The 19,815-nt window shown below is 32.7% G+C and overlaps 1 long non-coding RNA gene across 1 annotated transcript in view; it reads right to left on the reverse strand.

The window, feature by feature from the left end:
- Nucleotides 1-19,815, reverse strand: part of LOC147840946 (uncharacterized) — a 39,145-nt gene that overhangs the window by 14,219 nt on the left and 5,111 nt on the right. The window contains exon 3 of the long non-coding RNA XR_015508086.1: nucleotides 16,022-16,068. This is a non-coding gene — a long non-coding RNA (uncharacterized LOC147840946). The remainder of the gene's footprint in view (nucleotides 1-16,021; nucleotides 16,069-19,815) is intronic.

A 19,815-nucleotide genomic window follows, 5' to 3' on the forward strand; every position in this document is an offset into this window, starting at 1 on the left:
GCGGCCTCCGGTGGATTCGCAAAAGCAAAAACTGCAAAAAAAGTAACTCCTGGTACATATTTGGCGCTCTCCAGAAATGTATATAGGGGTACATATTCAGAATCAGTCTGTGTTGGTTTGTTTTAGGATGTCTATAATCTAATGTGCTCTAAAACAATTAAATTCAATTCAGCTTTATTTGTATAGCGCTTTTACAATGTAGATTGTGTCAAAGCAGCTTTACATAAATGGTCATAGTAACTGGAACAGTGTGGTTCAGGTTTTAGTGTTTAAGTTCAGTTCAGTTTAGCTCAGTTCAGCGTGATTTAATCATTACTGAGAGTTCAAACACTGAAGAGCAAATTCATCGATGCGTAGCTCTACCAATCCTGAACCATGCGAGGCAGTGGCGACAGCGGAGAGGGAAAAAAAACTTCACCTGATGGGAGTGAAGAAAAAAAACCTTGAGGGAACCAGACTCAGTTGGGCACGACCATTTTAATTTCTCCGCTGGCCAAAAGTCTTGTGAAGAGCTTCATTCGCCGTGGTTTAGGCTGGAAGATGGCCTCAGCGACAATAGTGACAATATTTGGGTTTAGAAGATATAAACCTGATATACACATCATAAGTTTGCAGTTTGTCTCTTCAACAAGATTAATCAATGGCTGTGTCTGAAACTGCATACTTCCATACTATATAGTATGCTAAAGTCAGTATGCGAGCCGAGTATTATGTTTGAATTCGTAGAATTCGAAAAACAGTATGTGAGAAGTTCCCGGATGACTTACTACTTCCGGCAAGATTCTGGAGTGTGCATCCCATGCATGTTGCGCTATCCCATGATGCCCCGCGAGCGAAAGCGACGCAAATTACGCAGGTACGTCACGTGACTATGTCAAAATGGTGGATGTAATGTAATGTATTTTTTATTTAGTGCCATGTCAGCAACCAAGGCTATCTTCATGGCAGGAATCTTTCAACAATAAATATACAATTTAAAAATCAACAAACAAAATAAAACATAAATTAAATAAGATTTTTTGTGTTAATACATGATAAAAATTCTAAAATCTTTTCGGGTGTTACTTTGTCAAAAATGTCCTTAAAAGAGTTCATTTCATTAAAAAGTTCTTCTGGAATCAGTAAAAGCAGGACAGTCCGTCAAAATGGCGGATGTAGTACATCCGAATTCCATTCATACTTTTCACATTCATACTGTATAGAACGTACTTTTCTAACGGCCGAGTAGTACGTCTAAATTCAAATGCAGAACCTGAAAAAAGTGTTGCATGCAGAACTGTTGCAAACAATTTATTTGTGTTGAATTTGTTCAACTTAATTCGTTTGTTAAATTCAGCCCAAATAAATTGTTTACAACCACTTAACGTAAAAGAATTGAGTAAATCCAAGGAATCGTCTTTGAATAAATTTTTTCAGTGTATTGAGTAGTAGGCGGTTTCGGACGCAGCCAATGTTTTTGTCACCTTATACTTTAGTTTCTCACCAAATCTTCTGACCAATTAAATGATCTCCAGTGTCTGACACAGCCCAACTCCTTCTTCTCATTGGCTGTTTATTTGAGGCGCTTGAGCTCAACCACTCGCACTGGCAGAGACATGAGAAAAACAAAACACTACTGGATGATTTTTTTAAGGGTGGAGCTATACTGTATGCCCTGCAAAAAGTGGAGATTATCCAATTAAAAATGCACATTGTAATGCACTTCACGGGACATTTAAAGGTTTTAATTCTACAGAATATATACAGTTGAAGTCAGAATTATTAGCCCCCCTAAATTATTAGATCGCTTGCTTATTTTTCCCCTAATTTCTGTTTAGCAGAGAGAAAAAAAATTTTCAACACATTTCTGCACATAATAGTGTTAATAACTCATCTCTAATCACTGATTTATTTTCTCTTTGCCATGATGACAGTAAATAATATTAGACTAGATATTCTTCAAGACACTTCTATACAGCTTAAAGTGACGTTTAAAGGCTTCACTAGGTTATTTAGGTTACCTAGGTTAATTAGGGTACACAGCAAATTCATTAGAGTTAAATTCTCGGTGTTGAAGCATTTCAAAGTAAAGTGTTGACATTATAGAGTTAGATTTTAATAAATGAATATGATAAGAGTTAGAATTGATTTGATTCAGTGTGAAATCAAGGAGTTATCTATACACTTGGTGGTGTCATTTCCAACACTCATGCAGGCCCAGTCACTGAAGAATTTTGCAGACGCCATTTTTCATGGCGTTTCAGAACAGCAACAGGTGAGTCAAACTATCTCAATATTGGCATTTTACTGACTTTCTCTAAGTAAATACATTTGTAAATATATTGTAAATATAGTGCGCTATTAAAGAGCAGCTGGACTCACGTGTGAATTAGTGCATGCAACGCTCACCAAAAATACCTTTCTAAGAAATATTTTTACCCGAGAGCTTTTCTCATTTGGAAATGGCGAAATACAGAATTTCCTGTTGGTGTTGATCGTCCTGTCTCTACAGGTTTGGTCAGTGTGTGATCAGAGCTCTTTGTTTATTCAGAGGGAAAGTTAGTCGGTATGGTCAGCAGTACTCTTTCCGTGTTTAAAGACGGACCTTAGTCAAAATGATTTCTAAGTTACTAAAGTAGGTTAATGCCACTACAATATAAGAGGCTGAAAGATCTGCTGTAAATGCTGCTGTCCGAGTGTAAACATGTCAACACCGCAATCAAACTATTTCCGTCGTGTAGTATTTACGTCGCATTTTGTAACAGGAATAACACACACAGCTTTCTGACGCTACCTGCATCTAAGTGACAGAGAAATGCAAAGGGTTTTTTCTGTTATTCGCCATGTGGTATCAAACATAGCATTAAAAATACACACTTCCAGCAGCTCCTCGCATCAAATATCTGGTTTGTCACGAGCGGCATGAATGAATTTCCTGAATGAAAGTTCCAAGCTGCAGTTAAAGTCCACCATTTAATCATTTGGCAAATAATTTGATTACTGATGTCCATGTAAACACAGTTACTGTCTTTCCCCTCTGCGTCTGTGTGTTTGTTTTGCCTCTGTGAAAATCAGTGCATGCTCAAACAGAAACTCCCATTTTTATGCAAATCTTTATGCAAACCCTTCCCTCTTCCCTCCTTTAACACTCCCCGCTAAACAGAGCTGGACACGCCCACTTTTCTGACATTTGAGGTGTGAAAACACCCTGCTGAGACAGCCTTGCTGAGTTTCTTCTTCAAAACGAAAAATAAAAACTTGACAATATAGAAAAGGCCAATAAAAATAATTTAAGAAACTATTTATAACACATACTATTAGACTAGATATTCTTCAATACACTAGTATTCAGCTTAAAGTGACATTTAAAGGCTTCACTGGGGTAATTAGGGTAACTAGGTTAATTAGTGTACACAGCAAACTCATTCAGTTAAATTCTTGGTGTTGAAGCATTTCAGAGTAAAGTGTTGACATTATAGAGTTAGATTTTAATAAATGAATATAATAAGAATTGATTTGATTCAGTGCGAAATCAAGGAGTTATCTATCCACTTGGTGGTGTTATTTCCAACATTCATGCAGCCCCAGCCACTGAAGAATTTTGCAGACGCCATTTTTCGTGGCGTTTCAGAACAGCAACTATCTTAATATTGGCATTTTACTGACTTTCTCTAAGTAAATACATTTGTAAATATATTGTAAATATAGTGCGCTATTAAAGCGCAGCTGGACTCACGTGTGAATTGGTGCATGCAACGCTCACCAAAAATACCTTTCTAAGGAATATTTTTACCCGAGAGCTTTTCTCATCTGGAAATGGTGAAATACAGAGCTGGACACGCCCACTTTTCTGACATTTGAGGTGTGAAAACACCCTGCTGAGACAGGGGGTTTCGTGGCCCTTTAACAGATAATTCAAGCCTTGCTGAGTTTCTTCTTCAAAACGAAAAATAAAAACTCGACAATAAAAAAGGCCAATAAAAATAATTTAAGAAACTATTTATAAATTATTTTTTAAAAATAAAAGAAACACGAATGAAGGCAAAAAAATCATTTTAGAGGTCGCCACAGTAGAATGAACCATCAACTATTCCAGCATATGTCTGAACTGTACTGAACTTCAACTTTTAACGTCTATGTTAGGCTGCTTTGACCTAATCTACATTGTGAAAGAGCTGTAGAAATAAAGAATAATTGAATTTAATAAGTTTTACACAGCTGATGCCCTTCCAGTCGCAACCCATAACTGGGAAACACCCATACACACTCATACACTACGGTCAGTGTAGTTGATCAGTTCCCCTATAGCGCATGTGTTTGGACTGTGGGGGAAACCGGAGCACCCGGAGGAAACCCACGCCAACAGTAGGAGAACATGCAAACTCCACACAGATACGCCAACTGACCCAGCCCAGACTCGAACCGGTGACCTTCTTGCTGTGAGGCAACAGTGCTAACCACTGAGCCACCGTGCTGCCAGTTTCTTTACCATCACATACATATTTTTACATTTCTAGATTTCCACTTAGAACTATGCTGCCTTTCTCTTTGTCTTCTTCAAGAAAAAACAAAACAAAACCGAACCCTGCACAATAAAAAAGCCCAATTAAAAGCGTTTCATTCCCGCACAATCTCCTTTGTTATTTTTTTAACAGATAATTCAAGCCTGGCTGAGTTTCCACCTCCACTATTGTGTTTCACAGCTTGACCCGAGCCATAAAATCCCCATAATGCATCCATCAGGCGTTCTGCAGCAATCAGGCCTGCTGTGGTATTTCCTCTCCGTCCAGGTGTGTCTCCGTCCAGCCTGCAGTCATCGGCCCGTCCAGGAGCCCACCGCGGACCCCATTTGGATCTTATTAAAGTGCGAGGCGGGGCCAGACCCGGGTTCAGCGGCCCCCAGGGGCCCGCACACTGTCTGAGCTCATTTGCAGAGTGTCCTTTCCCACTGACAGCCTTCTAATTCGCATTTGAATTTAGGTCACATTGATCTGGGCCTGCGTCCAGAGCCGGGCTCCCAGCGGATCACACACACACACACACACACACACACACACACTCACACACCCGCAGCTCTTTTCTGGACACGGATGGAGGACGAGCGCCTGCTACACCAGCGGTCGACTCTAGAGGGCCCGCAGAGAGATGAAGAGCTCCAGATGTTCAGCAGGTCACTGAGTTATAGATGGAGACATGTGTGTGTGTGTGTGTGTGTGTGTGTGTGTGTGTGTGTGTGTGTGTGTGTGTGTGTGTGTGTGTGTGTGTGTGTGTGTGTGTGTGTGTGTGTCTGTATGATATATAAAGCTGACTTCATACATAAAGAATACAGTTTGCAACTTGTGGACTTTAGCTAAAACATGAGGCAGGCTGTTTTCCAATGTAGAATCTGAATGCATGTCAAATAAAACATTATAATAAAAGAAAAGACAATGGGGGATTCCTAAAAAAAAACACTACATTAAAATGCATTTCATAAAGCTTCTGCATACTTTTATTATTTATTTATTTATTTATTTTGATAAATGCATTAGATACTCTATTAAATGCATTGCTGGACTGTTGAATGCAGGCAAAATAATAAAAAAAATAATAATAATTAGAAAAGAAAAATGGTGATTCCTAAAAATAAAAAAAACACCATATAAACTAAAAGCATTGTGACCTAGCAATACAACAATCAAACAAAAGCACAAATTCTCAACATTAAAACGCATTTCATAAAGCTTCAGCATACTTTTAAAATAATCTTGAGAAATGCATTATACACTCTATTAAACACACTGCTGGACTGTTGAATGCATGCAAAATAATAAAAATAAGAAGAAGAAGAGAAAAGAAAATGGTGATTCCTTAAAAATACATCACATTTACTAAATGCATTGTGTCCTAGGAATGCAATAATGCAATAATCAAACAAAAGCAAAGTCTCAACATTAAACAGCATTTTCATAATGCTTCTGCACACTTTTATTTATTTATTTATTTATTTATTTATTTATTTATTTATTTATTTATTTATCTTAAGAAATGCATTATACACTCTATTAAATGCATTGCTGGACTGTTGAATGCATGAAAAATAATACAAAAATTATAAAAAAATAAAAGAAAATGGTGATTCCTAAAAAGAAAACACCACATATAGTAAATGCATTGTGTCCTAGGAATCCAATAATGCAATAATCAAATAAAAGCAAAGTCTCAACAAACCCAAGGTTGAGTAATTTGACGTGTGTGTCTATATGATGTATAGACCATTTTGAGAGATGTAAACAAAAACAATGGCCCCAAAGTATTTCCGGTTTGCATTTTTAATTTTTTAAGAAACAGCCACATAATGATTAATATTGCTACGAGAGCTGTTTTAACATTAAGTATTGATTGAATCGTCTCTTGTTGCAGTTATGAAATAGTTTGAGAACAAGCAGGAAATGTTCATGGACCAATGACATCATCATATTGAAATGGTCTCCAAAGCTGACTACATTCAAAAAGAATACAACTTGCAACTTGTTGTCTTTAGCTGAAGCATGAGGCAGGCTGTTTTCCAGAGTAGAATGCGAATGCATGCATGCAAAAAAAAAATAAATAAATAAATAAATAATAATAATAAAAATAAAAAATAAAAGAGAAGAACAAACACTAGATAAACTAAATTCATTGTGTCCTAGCAATGCATTAATGCAACAATCAAACAAAAGCACAAATTTTCAACATACAATGCTTTTTTATAATGCTTCTGCATGCTTTTATTTATTTATTTATTTATTTATTTATTTATTTATTTAGAGAAATGCATTATACACTCTAATAATAAATGCATTGCTGGGCTGTTGGACAACCCCAAGGTTGGGTTATTTGATGTGTTGGTCTATATGTTACAATAAGCTGACTATATTCATAAAGAATTATTCATAATTTCAGCTAGTGGTATTTAGTTGAAACATGAGGCAGGATGCTTTCCACTGTAGAATCTGAATATACACTACCAGTTTTACTTACTAGTTTGTTTGTTTTTTCATGATTTATTTTTATTTTTTTCTGATCATCGGCATTTATTAAATGCAAAAAAAAGTCAAATAGTTAATATATTTATATATAATATTTATAACAATTTTAAATAACTGCTTTCTTTTTGTATGTAGTTTTAAATTAAATAATAATGGATTATTTTTTATTACTTTTATTACTATTACCATTAACAACAACAACAACAATAAATAATAATAATAATAATAATAATTGATATTAGAGTGATTTCTGAAGGATGATGTCACTGAAGACTCGAGTAATGGAGCTGAAAATTGATCTTTAAACTCACTGGAATAAATTATTAATATAAATTAGAATCTACTTTTGAACAGTTATTTTAAACCTAATTAATAAATGAAAAAATAAATACACAAATAAATAAATAAATAAATGAAAATGAATAATAACCATGCATTCATATATTATTGCTCAGCTTAAGAGAGTTGGCAAGAGAGGCAGCAGATAATCTAAAAAAGGGCGCCACAACTTGTCAAAAGTCTTTAAAGAACCAGTAGGTGATAGTCTAATTTTTTCCAATTTGATGCAAGTAAACACTTTTCTATCCATGCATCAAAAGAGGGTGGAGAGACATGTTTACACTTTAAACGGATGAGATGTCTTGCTAATAAATAGTAAAAGCTTAAGCCTTTAAGCTGTTAGTATCTACTGCAAACCCAAAAATGGCCAGCAGTGGATTTGTATCCAGATCTCCAAAATCTTTTAAGATTTTAAACATTTTAATCCAATAATCAAATATTTTAGGGCATTCCCACAACGTGGATGAGATCCGCTGGTGATCGCTTGCATCTATTACATGCATCACTGACAGAGGGGTCAGCTCAAGTGTATTTGTAAAGCACTGTTCACAGTGATTATTGCTTCAAAGCAGCTTTACAGAAGGTGCACATTATTGCATAACAGTCAAATCAGAAATCTTAAGGTTATTAGTTACCATAATTTACAAATAACTTTAATTAACTAGTAAATAATAGCTTAGATTATAGCCAGCTTTCCCCCACAGTCCAAACACATGCGCTATAGGGGGATTGATTAACTAAATTGACCGTAGAGTACGAGTGTGTGTGTGAATGAATGTGTATGGGTGTTTCCCAATGCTGGGTTACACGCTGTGTAAAACAAATGCTTGGTGGTTCATTCCGCAGTGGTGACCCCTGATAAATAAGGCACTCAGCTGAAGGATAATGACTGAATGAAGTTAGTATATGCAGTATAAACACAGCTAACCTGCAGGTATACAGCATATAGAATATCTGCATAAAGGATAAATGAAGGAGGCAGATCCCAATCTCTTTCCCCCCTGGATAATTCAGCGCACAGACGGCTCTGCGAGCTTCGCCTTTGTATCTATTACCATTTTTGTGCTTTTCTTATGAAATCTGCAGATCCGCAGGAGGCTCTGACCTCAGCAGCGCGGATGTCTGGCATTCCTGGAGAACTCAATTAATCACAGCATTTAAAATAAATAAATTAAGGCCGTCGTGTAGCAGCGCAGAAGCAGCTGCATCCTTACAAGTGCCCCTGAGAGACCAAATTAAGCCACAGAAATGTATATCTAATACACCGGCCCACTAATGATGCCCGTTAAAAGAGCGGCTATGTAGGCACAGCTTAAAAATTACACGGGTCATTACGGCAAATTGAAACCAAGATTTATCTGCTGCCAGAGAGCCGCATAATTTGTTTTACCTGGTAATCACAGAAGCCGTATAATTAAAGCTGAAAACAGAAAGAGGACGGGCGACAACCAGCGCTGTAAAGAGTTATCAATACTCGGGTTACTGTAATTGAGGAGTTTTATGCATCAGGAATTGTACTTTACTGACTAGTGTAAATGGGCGGCGTTACGGTGCATTTGTGGTGTTTTTCTTTTACAGCACTATTTTCCCTGCAGTCACTACTATATATTATTATTTTCTTATCAACACTCTAAAATAATTAGTAAATCAGCAGTTTTCATTACTTTGTGTTTCTGCTTTCTCCATTCATTTATGATTTTAAATTGCATTATTAAAACTATTATTAGGGTTTTTTTTGCATCAGTAATTGTACTTTAAAAAGCTACAGTTGTGTCATACTTGAGTGCATTTTACTGTGCTTTTCCCTGCAGTCACGACTTTATTTTGTGTCTTATCAACACTGTCAAATTATCAGTAAATTAATAGTTTTCATTACTTTCTCATTCTCTCTAATTTATTCATGATTTTGAATTGCATTATTATTAATTTTTTGCATTAGGAAATTACTGCATTTTTAGTATGGTCTTGCTTTGTTTACTGTACTAACTTTGCATCAGAAATTGCACGTTAAGTAGCTTAAGATAAAGTCTAATTTGACTTTCACTTGAGTGCGTTTTCGGAGTGGTATTGGTAGCTTTACTGCACTATTTTCCCTGCAGTCACTGCTTTATATGTTTTTTCTCGTCAACACTGTAAAATAATCAGTAAATTGGCAGCTTTTATTATTTTGTGACTAATGATTTTATTTTTTATGTATTTATAATTTTGAATTGCACTATTATTAGTTTTTATTGCATCAGGAGGGAATTGCGCTTTACTGAGTAGCTTAAAAGTGTGTGTTGTTACTTTTACTTGAGTGCATTTTAGTATTTGTACTTTTACTGCACTGTTTTTCATGTCATCATTTGTTTTGGTAATCACAGAAGCCGTATAATTAAAGCTGAAAACAGAAAGAGGACGGGCGACAACCAGCGCTGTAAAGAGTTATCAATACTCGGGTTACTGTAATTGAGGAGTTTTATGCATCAGGAATTGTACTTTACTGACTAGTGTAAATGGGCGGCGTTACGGTGCATTTGTGGTGTTTTACTTTTACAGTACTATTTTCCCTGCAGTCACTACTTTATATTATTATTTTCTTATCAACACTCTAAAATAATTAGTAAATCAGCAGTTTTCATTACTTTGTGTTTCTGCTTTCTCCATTCATTTATGATTTTAAATTGCATTATTAAAACTATTATTAGGGTTTTTTTGCATCAGTAATTGTACTTTAAAAAGCTAAAGTTGTGTCATACTTGAGTGCATTTTACTGTGCTTTTCCCTGCAGTCACGACTTTATTTTGTGTCTTATCAACACTGTCAAATTATCAGTAAATTAATAGTTTTCATTACTCTCGCACTAATTTATTCATGATTTTGAATTGCATTAGTATTAATTTTTTGCATTAGGAAATTACTGCATTTTTAGTATGGTCTTGCTTTGTTTACTGTACTAATTTTGCATCAGAAATTGCACGTTAAGTAGCTTAAGATAAAGTCTGTAACTTGACTTTCACTTGTGTGAATTTTCAGAGTTGGCATTGGAACCTTTACTGCACTATTTTCCCTGCAGTCACTGCTTTATATGTTTTTTCTCGTCAACACTGTAAAATAATCAGTAAATTGGAAGCTTTTATTATTCTGTTACTAATGATTTTATTTTTCATGTATTTATAATTTTCAATTGCACTATAATTAGTTTTTATTGCATCAGCAACTGTACTTTACTGAGTAGCTTAAAAGTGTGTGTTGTTACTTTTACTTGAGTGCATTTTAGTATTTGTACTTTTACTGCACTATTTTTCATGTCATCATTTGTTTTGGTAATCCCAGAAGCCGTATAATTAAAACAGAAAGAGGACGGGTGACAACCAGCGCTGTAAAGAATTATCAATACTCGGGTTACTGTAATTGAGGAGTTTTATGCATCAGGAATTGTACTTTACAGAGTGGCTTAAAAGTGTGTATTTTTACTTTTACTTAAACCATTTTTAGTGCTGTATTTAATGGTACATTTAATGCACTATTTTCCCTGCAGTCTCTATTTTATATGTTTGTGGTTGTTGTTTTTTTCATTTATTTATGATTTTGAATTACATTATTATTATTATTATTATTATTAGTTTTATGCATTAGGAATTGTACTTTACTGAGTAGCTTAAAAAGTTTTACTTTAATCATTTTAGTGTTGTATTGGTAGCTTTACTGCACTATTTTCCCTGCAGTCACTGCTTTATTTGTTTATTTTTTGCTTGTCAATACTGTAAAAAATCAGTAAATTAGTGGTTTTCATTATTTTGTGACAGATGATCTTATTTCATTTATTTATAATTTTAAATTGCATTATTATAAGTTTTTACAAAAAAGTGTGTCCTCTGTTTTTACTTCTACTTATTTTAGTGTGTTGTTGGTACTTTTACTTGACTATTTTCCCTGCAGTCACTAGTTTATGTGTTTATTTTCGTCTCAACACTGTAAAATAATCAGCAAATTAGTAGTTTTCATTACTTTATGATTCTTATTTTTCAATTTATATATGACTTGCAATTGTACAAATTTTTGTGTACTTTAAGTACTTTTAAAGGTGTGCATTTATACTTTTATATGAGCCTTTTCAGTGTTTCCCAGAATTGGGTTGCTGCTGTGTAAAATATATGCTGGAATAGTTGGCGGTTCATTCTGCTGTGGCGACCTCTGATAAATAAAGCGACTAAGCTGAAGGAAAATAAATGCATTTGTAGTGTGGTATTGGTTCTTTTATTGCACTAGAATGAAAAAAAATTATGCTTTGACTTAATAAAAATAAATAAAAATCACTATAATTTGTCACAGTAAATGTTTGCATTTTTTTCTCAACGCATAGCTTAACTTTGGTTTAAACTTTTAGATTTAATTTAATCTAATTTAAATTGTGATCAAGAAAGAAATGTACATGCACAAAAAGTAAAAGTATTGTTATGACCATTCATTTTTTACTTTGTTAAAATGTAGATTTTTATTTTGGATTTCACCAGTTTTACCTTTAAACAAGGTATAGTTTTGTTAACTTTTGTTAGTTTAGTTATGTTTTTATAAAATAAATTATAGGTGGGCATTGATTATTTTTTATCTAGATTAATCTCACTGTAATCTTGGAATTAATCTAGATTAAAATAGCTCATTTGAATTCTGCAGAAGGCGTTCAGAATATGTGTGCTACCCAAATACTGACTAAAGAAAGTGAGAGTACATCTGCATCACAGAAGAAGGTCAATACACTGGAGTAATTGTCACATGTGTACTTAAATATTTTACTCTACTTGCACTTTTGGCAAGTACTTTGAGTATACTTTTTCAGTGCTCTTTCCACCCTTGATGGAAAGAAAGGACAGTAAACCTGAGACACTAGAGAAAGACTTTAAAAAAAGAGAGATGAACACAGTAAATGTTTCCGCTGTAAATCTGAAGAAGCGTTATTGTGGAAAACAGGGGGTTTTCCTGCACTGATGACACTGAGCTTGATCATTCTCCAGTGCAACAAAGACCCAATCCAAGCCAAATATCGCATTCCCTGACTTACACTGACTAAAAAGCTGAATTTCCATCAGCTATAATGAACAGAAAAACAGACAGCGGTTCTGTTGAGCACTGAGCAGACGTAAAACAGCAACCGGACACGTTCTCAAACTCCAACTCAATATGAAAAACAAATGTTTACTTGTAAATTCACCATAAACCACACTGCAAACAAAAAAACATGCGCTTCTTACATCTCTCTAGTCTAAAAACTCTTAAATCAAGAAACATGTTTAGAGAAATACAAAATATTAAGCTGTTTTCAGAAATCATGAGACAAAATGAAGTGTTTAATATATTAATATAATATAAAAGTAATAAAAGTAATGAAATATAATATAATAAAATAAATTATAATTAATATAATATATAATAATATAATTAAAATAAAATAATTAAAATATTAGATAATAAAAATAATATAATATAATATATTATAATATAATTAAACTAAAATAATTAAAATATTATAATATTATATAAAATAATTAAAATATTAGATAATAATAATAATATAATTAAAATAAAATAAATTAAAATATTATAATATAATATAATAAATATAAAATAATATAATATAAGTAATATAATATATAATTAATATAATATAATACATTAAAATATAATATAATATAATATAATATAATATAATATAATATAATATAATATAATATAATATAATAAATATAAAATAATATAATATAAGTAATATAATATAATATAATTAATATAATATAATACATTAAAATATAATATAATATAATATAATATAATATAATATAATATAATATAATAAATATAAAATAATATAATATAATATAATTAATATAATATAATACATAAAATATAATATAATATAATATAATATAATATAATATAATATAATATAATATAATATAATATAATATAATATAATAAATATAAAATAATATAATATAAGTAATATAATATAATTAATATAATATAATATAATACATTAAAATATAATATAATATAATATAATATAATATAATATAATATAATATAATATAATAAACTATAATATAATATCATATAATATCATATAGTATCATATAATATAATTAATATAATTAATATAATCACATATTATATCATATCATATCATATAATTTTTTGCTTGTCTATAAAATGCTTTTTGATTTTTACATATTTAATTTTTTATTTTTTGCAGTAAGTGTAAAAATGTGTCTGGTAAAAGCACCAAACATCTGCATTATAATAGATTTGTATTTATTTATTTAATTTCCTCACCCAATAAATGCCTTTCAACATCATTAACTTTATTACGCCGGACACACTCCTGTTGCAAAAACAATTCAGCATATAATCATTTGCGGTGCAGGTCCCCAGCGAGTGAGTAAAATCCTCCTCCTCTTTTTTTTTTCCTGGCAATTAGAGCGAGCGCAGATGCATCTCTCGCACAGCACAAACGAGATGCAGCAGATAATGTGATTACTCAGTCATTACATATTGGAGTGCATTCATTACAGGCGAAGACCAAAAAAATCTGGGCATTGTTGACAACGCCTGTGCAATGCCCAAGATGCACAAGGTTGAGCAAAAAACATGATGTCCATAATTTAATGTCGGCGGTTCAAGGCGAGATTTCAAATGCATGCAATTAATTCATTATGCAAAGCCAATTCTGATGGGATGCGAGGTTGTCGTTAAAAAACACACACTCACACACACTCACACACACACAGGAGGTACAGGGATGTTTGTTTTGCTGATGAAATGGTAATGTGTGAACGCAGACAATGACAGCAGGTCCCTTTGGTGGGTAAACAGGTTACAAAGACGGTAAATGTTTCTAGCAGCCACCTGCAGAACGTTCATTAAAGCCATCCAGAATGGTTTTGGGCTTATCGTTAATATGGCAAAAGTTGTTAACGCAATGATGATCATAATCTAGGACATTATAATCCTATAATGGGGCTTAGAGGAGTGAAGAACGCACTACAGCCAAATGACTCTGCCGAGAATCAGGACTACCCAAGGCTGCCGTAAAAAGAGCAGCTGATGAAACCCTGCCAGATACACTCGTTTAAGAGAGATTTAAATTAATATATGAGAAAAGTTGGTCAATGCATGAATTATTGTGTTATTAACTGCACAAACTTCAAGGCCTGATATGATTTAGACTGGATAAAAATAATGCTCGTTTCTTCCTTCATTCATTTTTGGACTATATTTTGTGCTTGTCCAGAAAATGCATTTTGATTTAAGAATTTGTAGATATTTGCACAAGAAACAAGCATTGTTTTTGCAGTGAAAAGTAAAAACGTGTCTGGTTAAAGCACCAAACAGCTGCATTGTATTAGATTTGTATTTATTTATTCATTTTCACCCAATAAATGCCTTTTAACATCTTTAACTTCATTACACCGGACACATTCTTGCTGCAAAAACAATTTCATTTTATTTTATTTTATGTGTTAAGGTTTCAGCTCTTATACATTCAAATTGGTTATTTATTTATTTATTTATTTATTTATTTATTTATTTATTTATTTATTTATTTATTTATTTATTTATTTATTTTATTTATATTTTTATTCATTTATTTTTATTTATATTTTTATTCATTTATATATATATTTTTATTTATACTATTTATATGTTTTATTTATTTATATTTTATTTATTTATTTATATTTTTATTTATTAACATCTTTTACATATTTTTATATTTATTTATTTATTTAAGCAGTTACATTTTTATTTATATTGATTAATTATTGTATAATTATATATTTATTTTTTATTTATCTATATATTTTTTATTTATATTTATTTATATTTTTATTCATTTATATAATTTATTTATTTATACTTTATTTATATAATGTTTTATTTCATTATATTTTATTTATTTATATTATTTATTTATTTATATTTTTATTTAATTACATCTTTTACATATTTTTTATATTTATTTATTTATGCAGTTACATTTTTATTTATGTATATGAATTAAAAATTCTTTATTTATATTTTATTCATTTATATATTTTTATTTATATGTATTTATATTTTTATTCATTTATACTTTATTTATATATATTATTTATTTATTTATATTTATTTATATTTTTATTTATTAAAATCTTTTACATATTTTTATATTTATTTATTTAAATAAAATTTTTATTTATTTTTATTTTTATTTCAGCTCCTATACACTACACATTTTGTATACTCCTATTTCCTATACTCCTATATTTTTATAGTAAATAGTGCTGTCACCACAAAGCAAGAAGTTCGCTGCGTCGCTGGTTTGAGCCTCGGCTCAGTTGGCGTTTCTGTGTGGAGTTTGCATGTTCTTCTGCGTTCGTATGGGTTTCCCTCAGGTGCTCCAGTTTCCCCCACAGTCCACAGACATGCAGTACAGGTGAATTGGGTAGGCTAAATTGGGCTGCGGCTGGAAGGGCATCCCTTGCATAAAAATGTGCTTGATAAGTTGGTGGTTCATTCCGCTGTGGCGACCCCGGATTAATAAAGGGACTAAGCCGACAAGAAAATGAATGATGAGTGGAAATTAAGTGTGTTTTTCCTACAAACAGACTAAATAATCTGACACTGGGGTAAGCACCATGCTTGTTTTTACGTTTTAATAATGTTATTTTTCTTACCTTATCGGCATGTTTTGAGTAAACCACTTCATGTTGACTCGTTATTTCTGAAAGCAACACAATATTTTAGCTCATCTCCAAAGTGCTTCTTGATTTAAGATTTTTCTCTACATGTTTGGACTGAAACTCAGCGTCATCGTGCAGTGTATCCCACAGCAGTGCATTATTGAGCAGGAGCGGAGCAGATGTTGATTATTTCAGCACTATATTCAAATGGGAATGCAATTTCATTCAGCAATTTACTGCAATATGTTAATGCGGAAAGAAAGAGCGGATTAATCCCTAAATGTATTCAGTCAAATGAAATGAAATAACATATATTTGAAAGTGTAATTTTTAACACACCTTATTATTTCAATCCCGGTAATTGAAACTGCAATCCCGGGCAACTTGTGTTAAATTAACGCGTGGCAAACGGCACCTTTGCTTTGCCAAGCTTGAGCGAGTTCCTGCATGAATTGAATTTAATTATTCCTGTGGCCCGATATATTATTAATCATCTATATTGATTTCTGAACTCCCTAGCTGCCTGTGGATATGCAAATACGAGCGTTGGCAATATAATTTGCATGGAAGCCCATTATTATTTTATAAGTAAATTTTAATGTGGACTCAATTAAAAGTCAGCGAGTGGAACAGTTGAATTGGCTGAAGGTATAGTTTCAATTAGTGCAGATCAAACTCACACACACACACACACACACTGATCTGCAGAGAGATCCAGATGGAGAAACGGCAGTCTTTACTGGGTTATTTTCTTCCACAGGTCTCAGTGAAATGAATCAGGTGAGTTGATCATTCAGACTCGCTCAAATCAGACTCTGAAGTAAACTATAATTGAGATGTGATTAAATGTTGTAGCTCCTTTCATTGATTGATCAGAAGAATCGTTAAACAGAAGCCCTGTCAATGATTCACTTTAGAAAAGACTGATTATTATTGATGAATATACTCCATACAAGAGTAACTACAGTTTATGATACCATACCCCTTTTCTGCATATGTTAACATGCATGTAATCAGTACAAACATTTAAAGATTCTTATAAAGTGAGTTTAAAATCAGAGCTGGAGAGTAACAAAGTGTTTTAGTACATTAACAGTGAGTCTTCTGCTACTGATTTACTTTCACTGATTCAAATGACCAGTTCAAAGTAAGTCTCCAGTTACTGAATCAAATGACCAGTTCAAATCTTGTCTCGAGTTACTGATTCAAATGTCCAGTTTAAAGTGAGTCTCAATTTATTGATTCAAATGACCAGTTCAAAGTGAGTCGCCAGTTACTGATTCAGTGATTCAAATGACCAGTTCAACGTGAGTTTCCAGTTACTGATTCAGTGATTCAAATCACCAGTTCAAAGTGAGTCTCCAGTTACTGATTCAAATGACCAGTTCAAAGTGAGTCTCCAGTTACTGAATCAAATGACCAGTTCAAATCGAGTCTAAATTTTACTGATTTAAATGTCTAGTTTAAAGGGAGTCTTAATTTATTGATTCAAATGAGCAGTTCAAAGTGAGTCTCCAGTTACTGAATCAAATGACCAGTTCAAATCTTGTCTCGAGTTACTGATTCAAATGTCCAGTTTAAAGTGAGTCTCAATTTATTGATTCAAATGACCAGTTCAAAGTGAGTCGCCAGTTACTGATTCAGTGATTCAAATGACCAGTTCAACGTGAGTTTCCAGTTACTGATACAGTGATTCAAATCACCAGTTCAAAGTGAGTCTCCAGTTACTGATTCAAATGACCAGTTCAAAGTGAGTTTCCAGTTACTGAATCAAATGACCAGTTCAAAGTAAGTCTCCAGTTACTGATTCAGTGATTCAAATGACCAGTTCAAAGTGAGTCTTCAGTTACTGATTCAAATGACCAGTTCAAAGTGAGTCTCAAGCTACTGATTCAGTGATTCAAATGACCAGTTCAACGGGAGTCTCCAGTTACTGATTCAGTGATTCAAATCACCAGTTCAAAGTGAGTCTCCAGTTACTGATTCAAATGACCAGTTCAAAGAGAGTCTCTAGTTACTGATTCGGTGATTCAAATGACCAGTTCAAAGTGAGTCTCAAGCTACTGATTCAGTGATTCAAATGACCAGTTCAATGTGAGTCTCCAGTTACTGATTCAGTGAATCAAATCACCAGTTCAAAGTGAGTCTCCAGTTACTGATTCAAATCACCAGTTCAAAGTGAGTCTTCAGTTACTGATTCAAATCACCAGTTCAAAGTGAGTCTCCAGTCACTGATTCAAATGACCAGTTCAAAGTGAGTCTCTAGTTATTGATTAAAATGACCAGTTCAAAGTGAGTCTCCAGCTACTGGTTTACTAATTCATAATAGTTGATTCTCTTATTCAAATAACGTGATTCATTTCAAATTCAGAATTATTAGCCCAGTCGTTCAGGAAAATTAGCAATCCTGTATATTATTTCCCCAATTTCTCTTTAATGGAGAAAATTTTTATAAGCCTTTATTTTGATGGACCCTTAAACACATTTTGTTGACTTCAGTTGCATTGCTCCTACATTCCAACTAATTCTCATTAGATTATCAGTAGACTGTTAGGTTGGGGTATTGTGAGTTGACATGTCCTGACAAAGTTTCTTTTAGTCAGTTGAATGAAGGAGCAGTACCAGCAGATATTAAGCAGACAGTGAGTCTACTAATACTCAACTGAGAAGTAATGAGCATGCTGCAATGCAACCTTAAGTCAACCAAATGTCCAATAGGGACCATCAAAATAAAAGTCTTACCAATTTTTCCAACACATTTCTAATCAACAGTTTTGATCATTTCTAATAGCTGATTTATTTTCTCTTCATCATGATGACAGCACATAATATTAGACTAGATATTCTTCAAGACACTAGTATTCAGCTGAAAGTGGCATGTAAAGGCTTCACTAGGGTAATTAGGGTAAAGTTAGGGTAATTAGGCAAGTCATTGTATAACAGTGGTTTGTTCTGGACACAATCCAACACTAATATTGCTGAAGGGGTGAATAATATTGAGCTTAAAATGACTTTAAAACTATTAAAAACTGCTTTTATTCTAGCTGAAATAAAACAAATAAGATTTTCTCCAGAAGAAGAAATATTATAGAAAATAATGTGAAGCATTCCTTCCTCCATTAAAAATGACTTGAGAAATATTTGACAGAATAAATGCAGCATATGAGGGTGAATCATTTTCAGTTGAGCATGCAGCGGTGCAGCGGTGTGTTTCAGTCACAGATAATTGTCCACAGATTAAAACACAGTTCCTGCTGATCTTTCTCTGACAGGTCAATGTGTGCACAGCTTTATTTCCCCGTTTCTGACCTTCTTCACACGTTTTCTTTCTGTCATATTAAACTCAGTGTCTTCTTTTTCTCTCACTCACTTTATTACCAAGCGTTCAGGTCAGCAGGAGATCATTTCACGATCATTTTCTTTTTAATTCCAGAATAATTCATGACTAAAACAATGAAGTTCCCTGCAGCGGGGTTACAGTCGACTCTAATGGAGGATTTAACATTTCTGCTCCCCGAAGTGTTTAACTATTACAGATGAGTCTCTTTTATTCAGTATAAATTGAGGAAAACACTCATGTGAAATTATAAAATATGTGAATATCATTACAAATTAATAAATATATATCATAATTATAAATATATATAGTGTAATATTCCTCATTTGTTTTTAAAATGTTTTCTCTGTTTATATGAAATATTTATTTATTTATTAAAGGGAATCTCACATGATAACACTAATACATTTTATAACAATACTGCAAATAGCTTCACATTTAATAAATAGTT

This window comes from Danio rerio, chromosome 14 (assembly GCF_052040795.2).
Source record: "Danio rerio strain M-AB ecotype USA chromosome 14, GRCz13ab, whole genome shotgun sequence".
In the NCBI taxonomy this organism is placed as follows: Eukaryota; Metazoa; Chordata; class Actinopteri; order Cypriniformes; family Danionidae; genus Danio; species Danio rerio.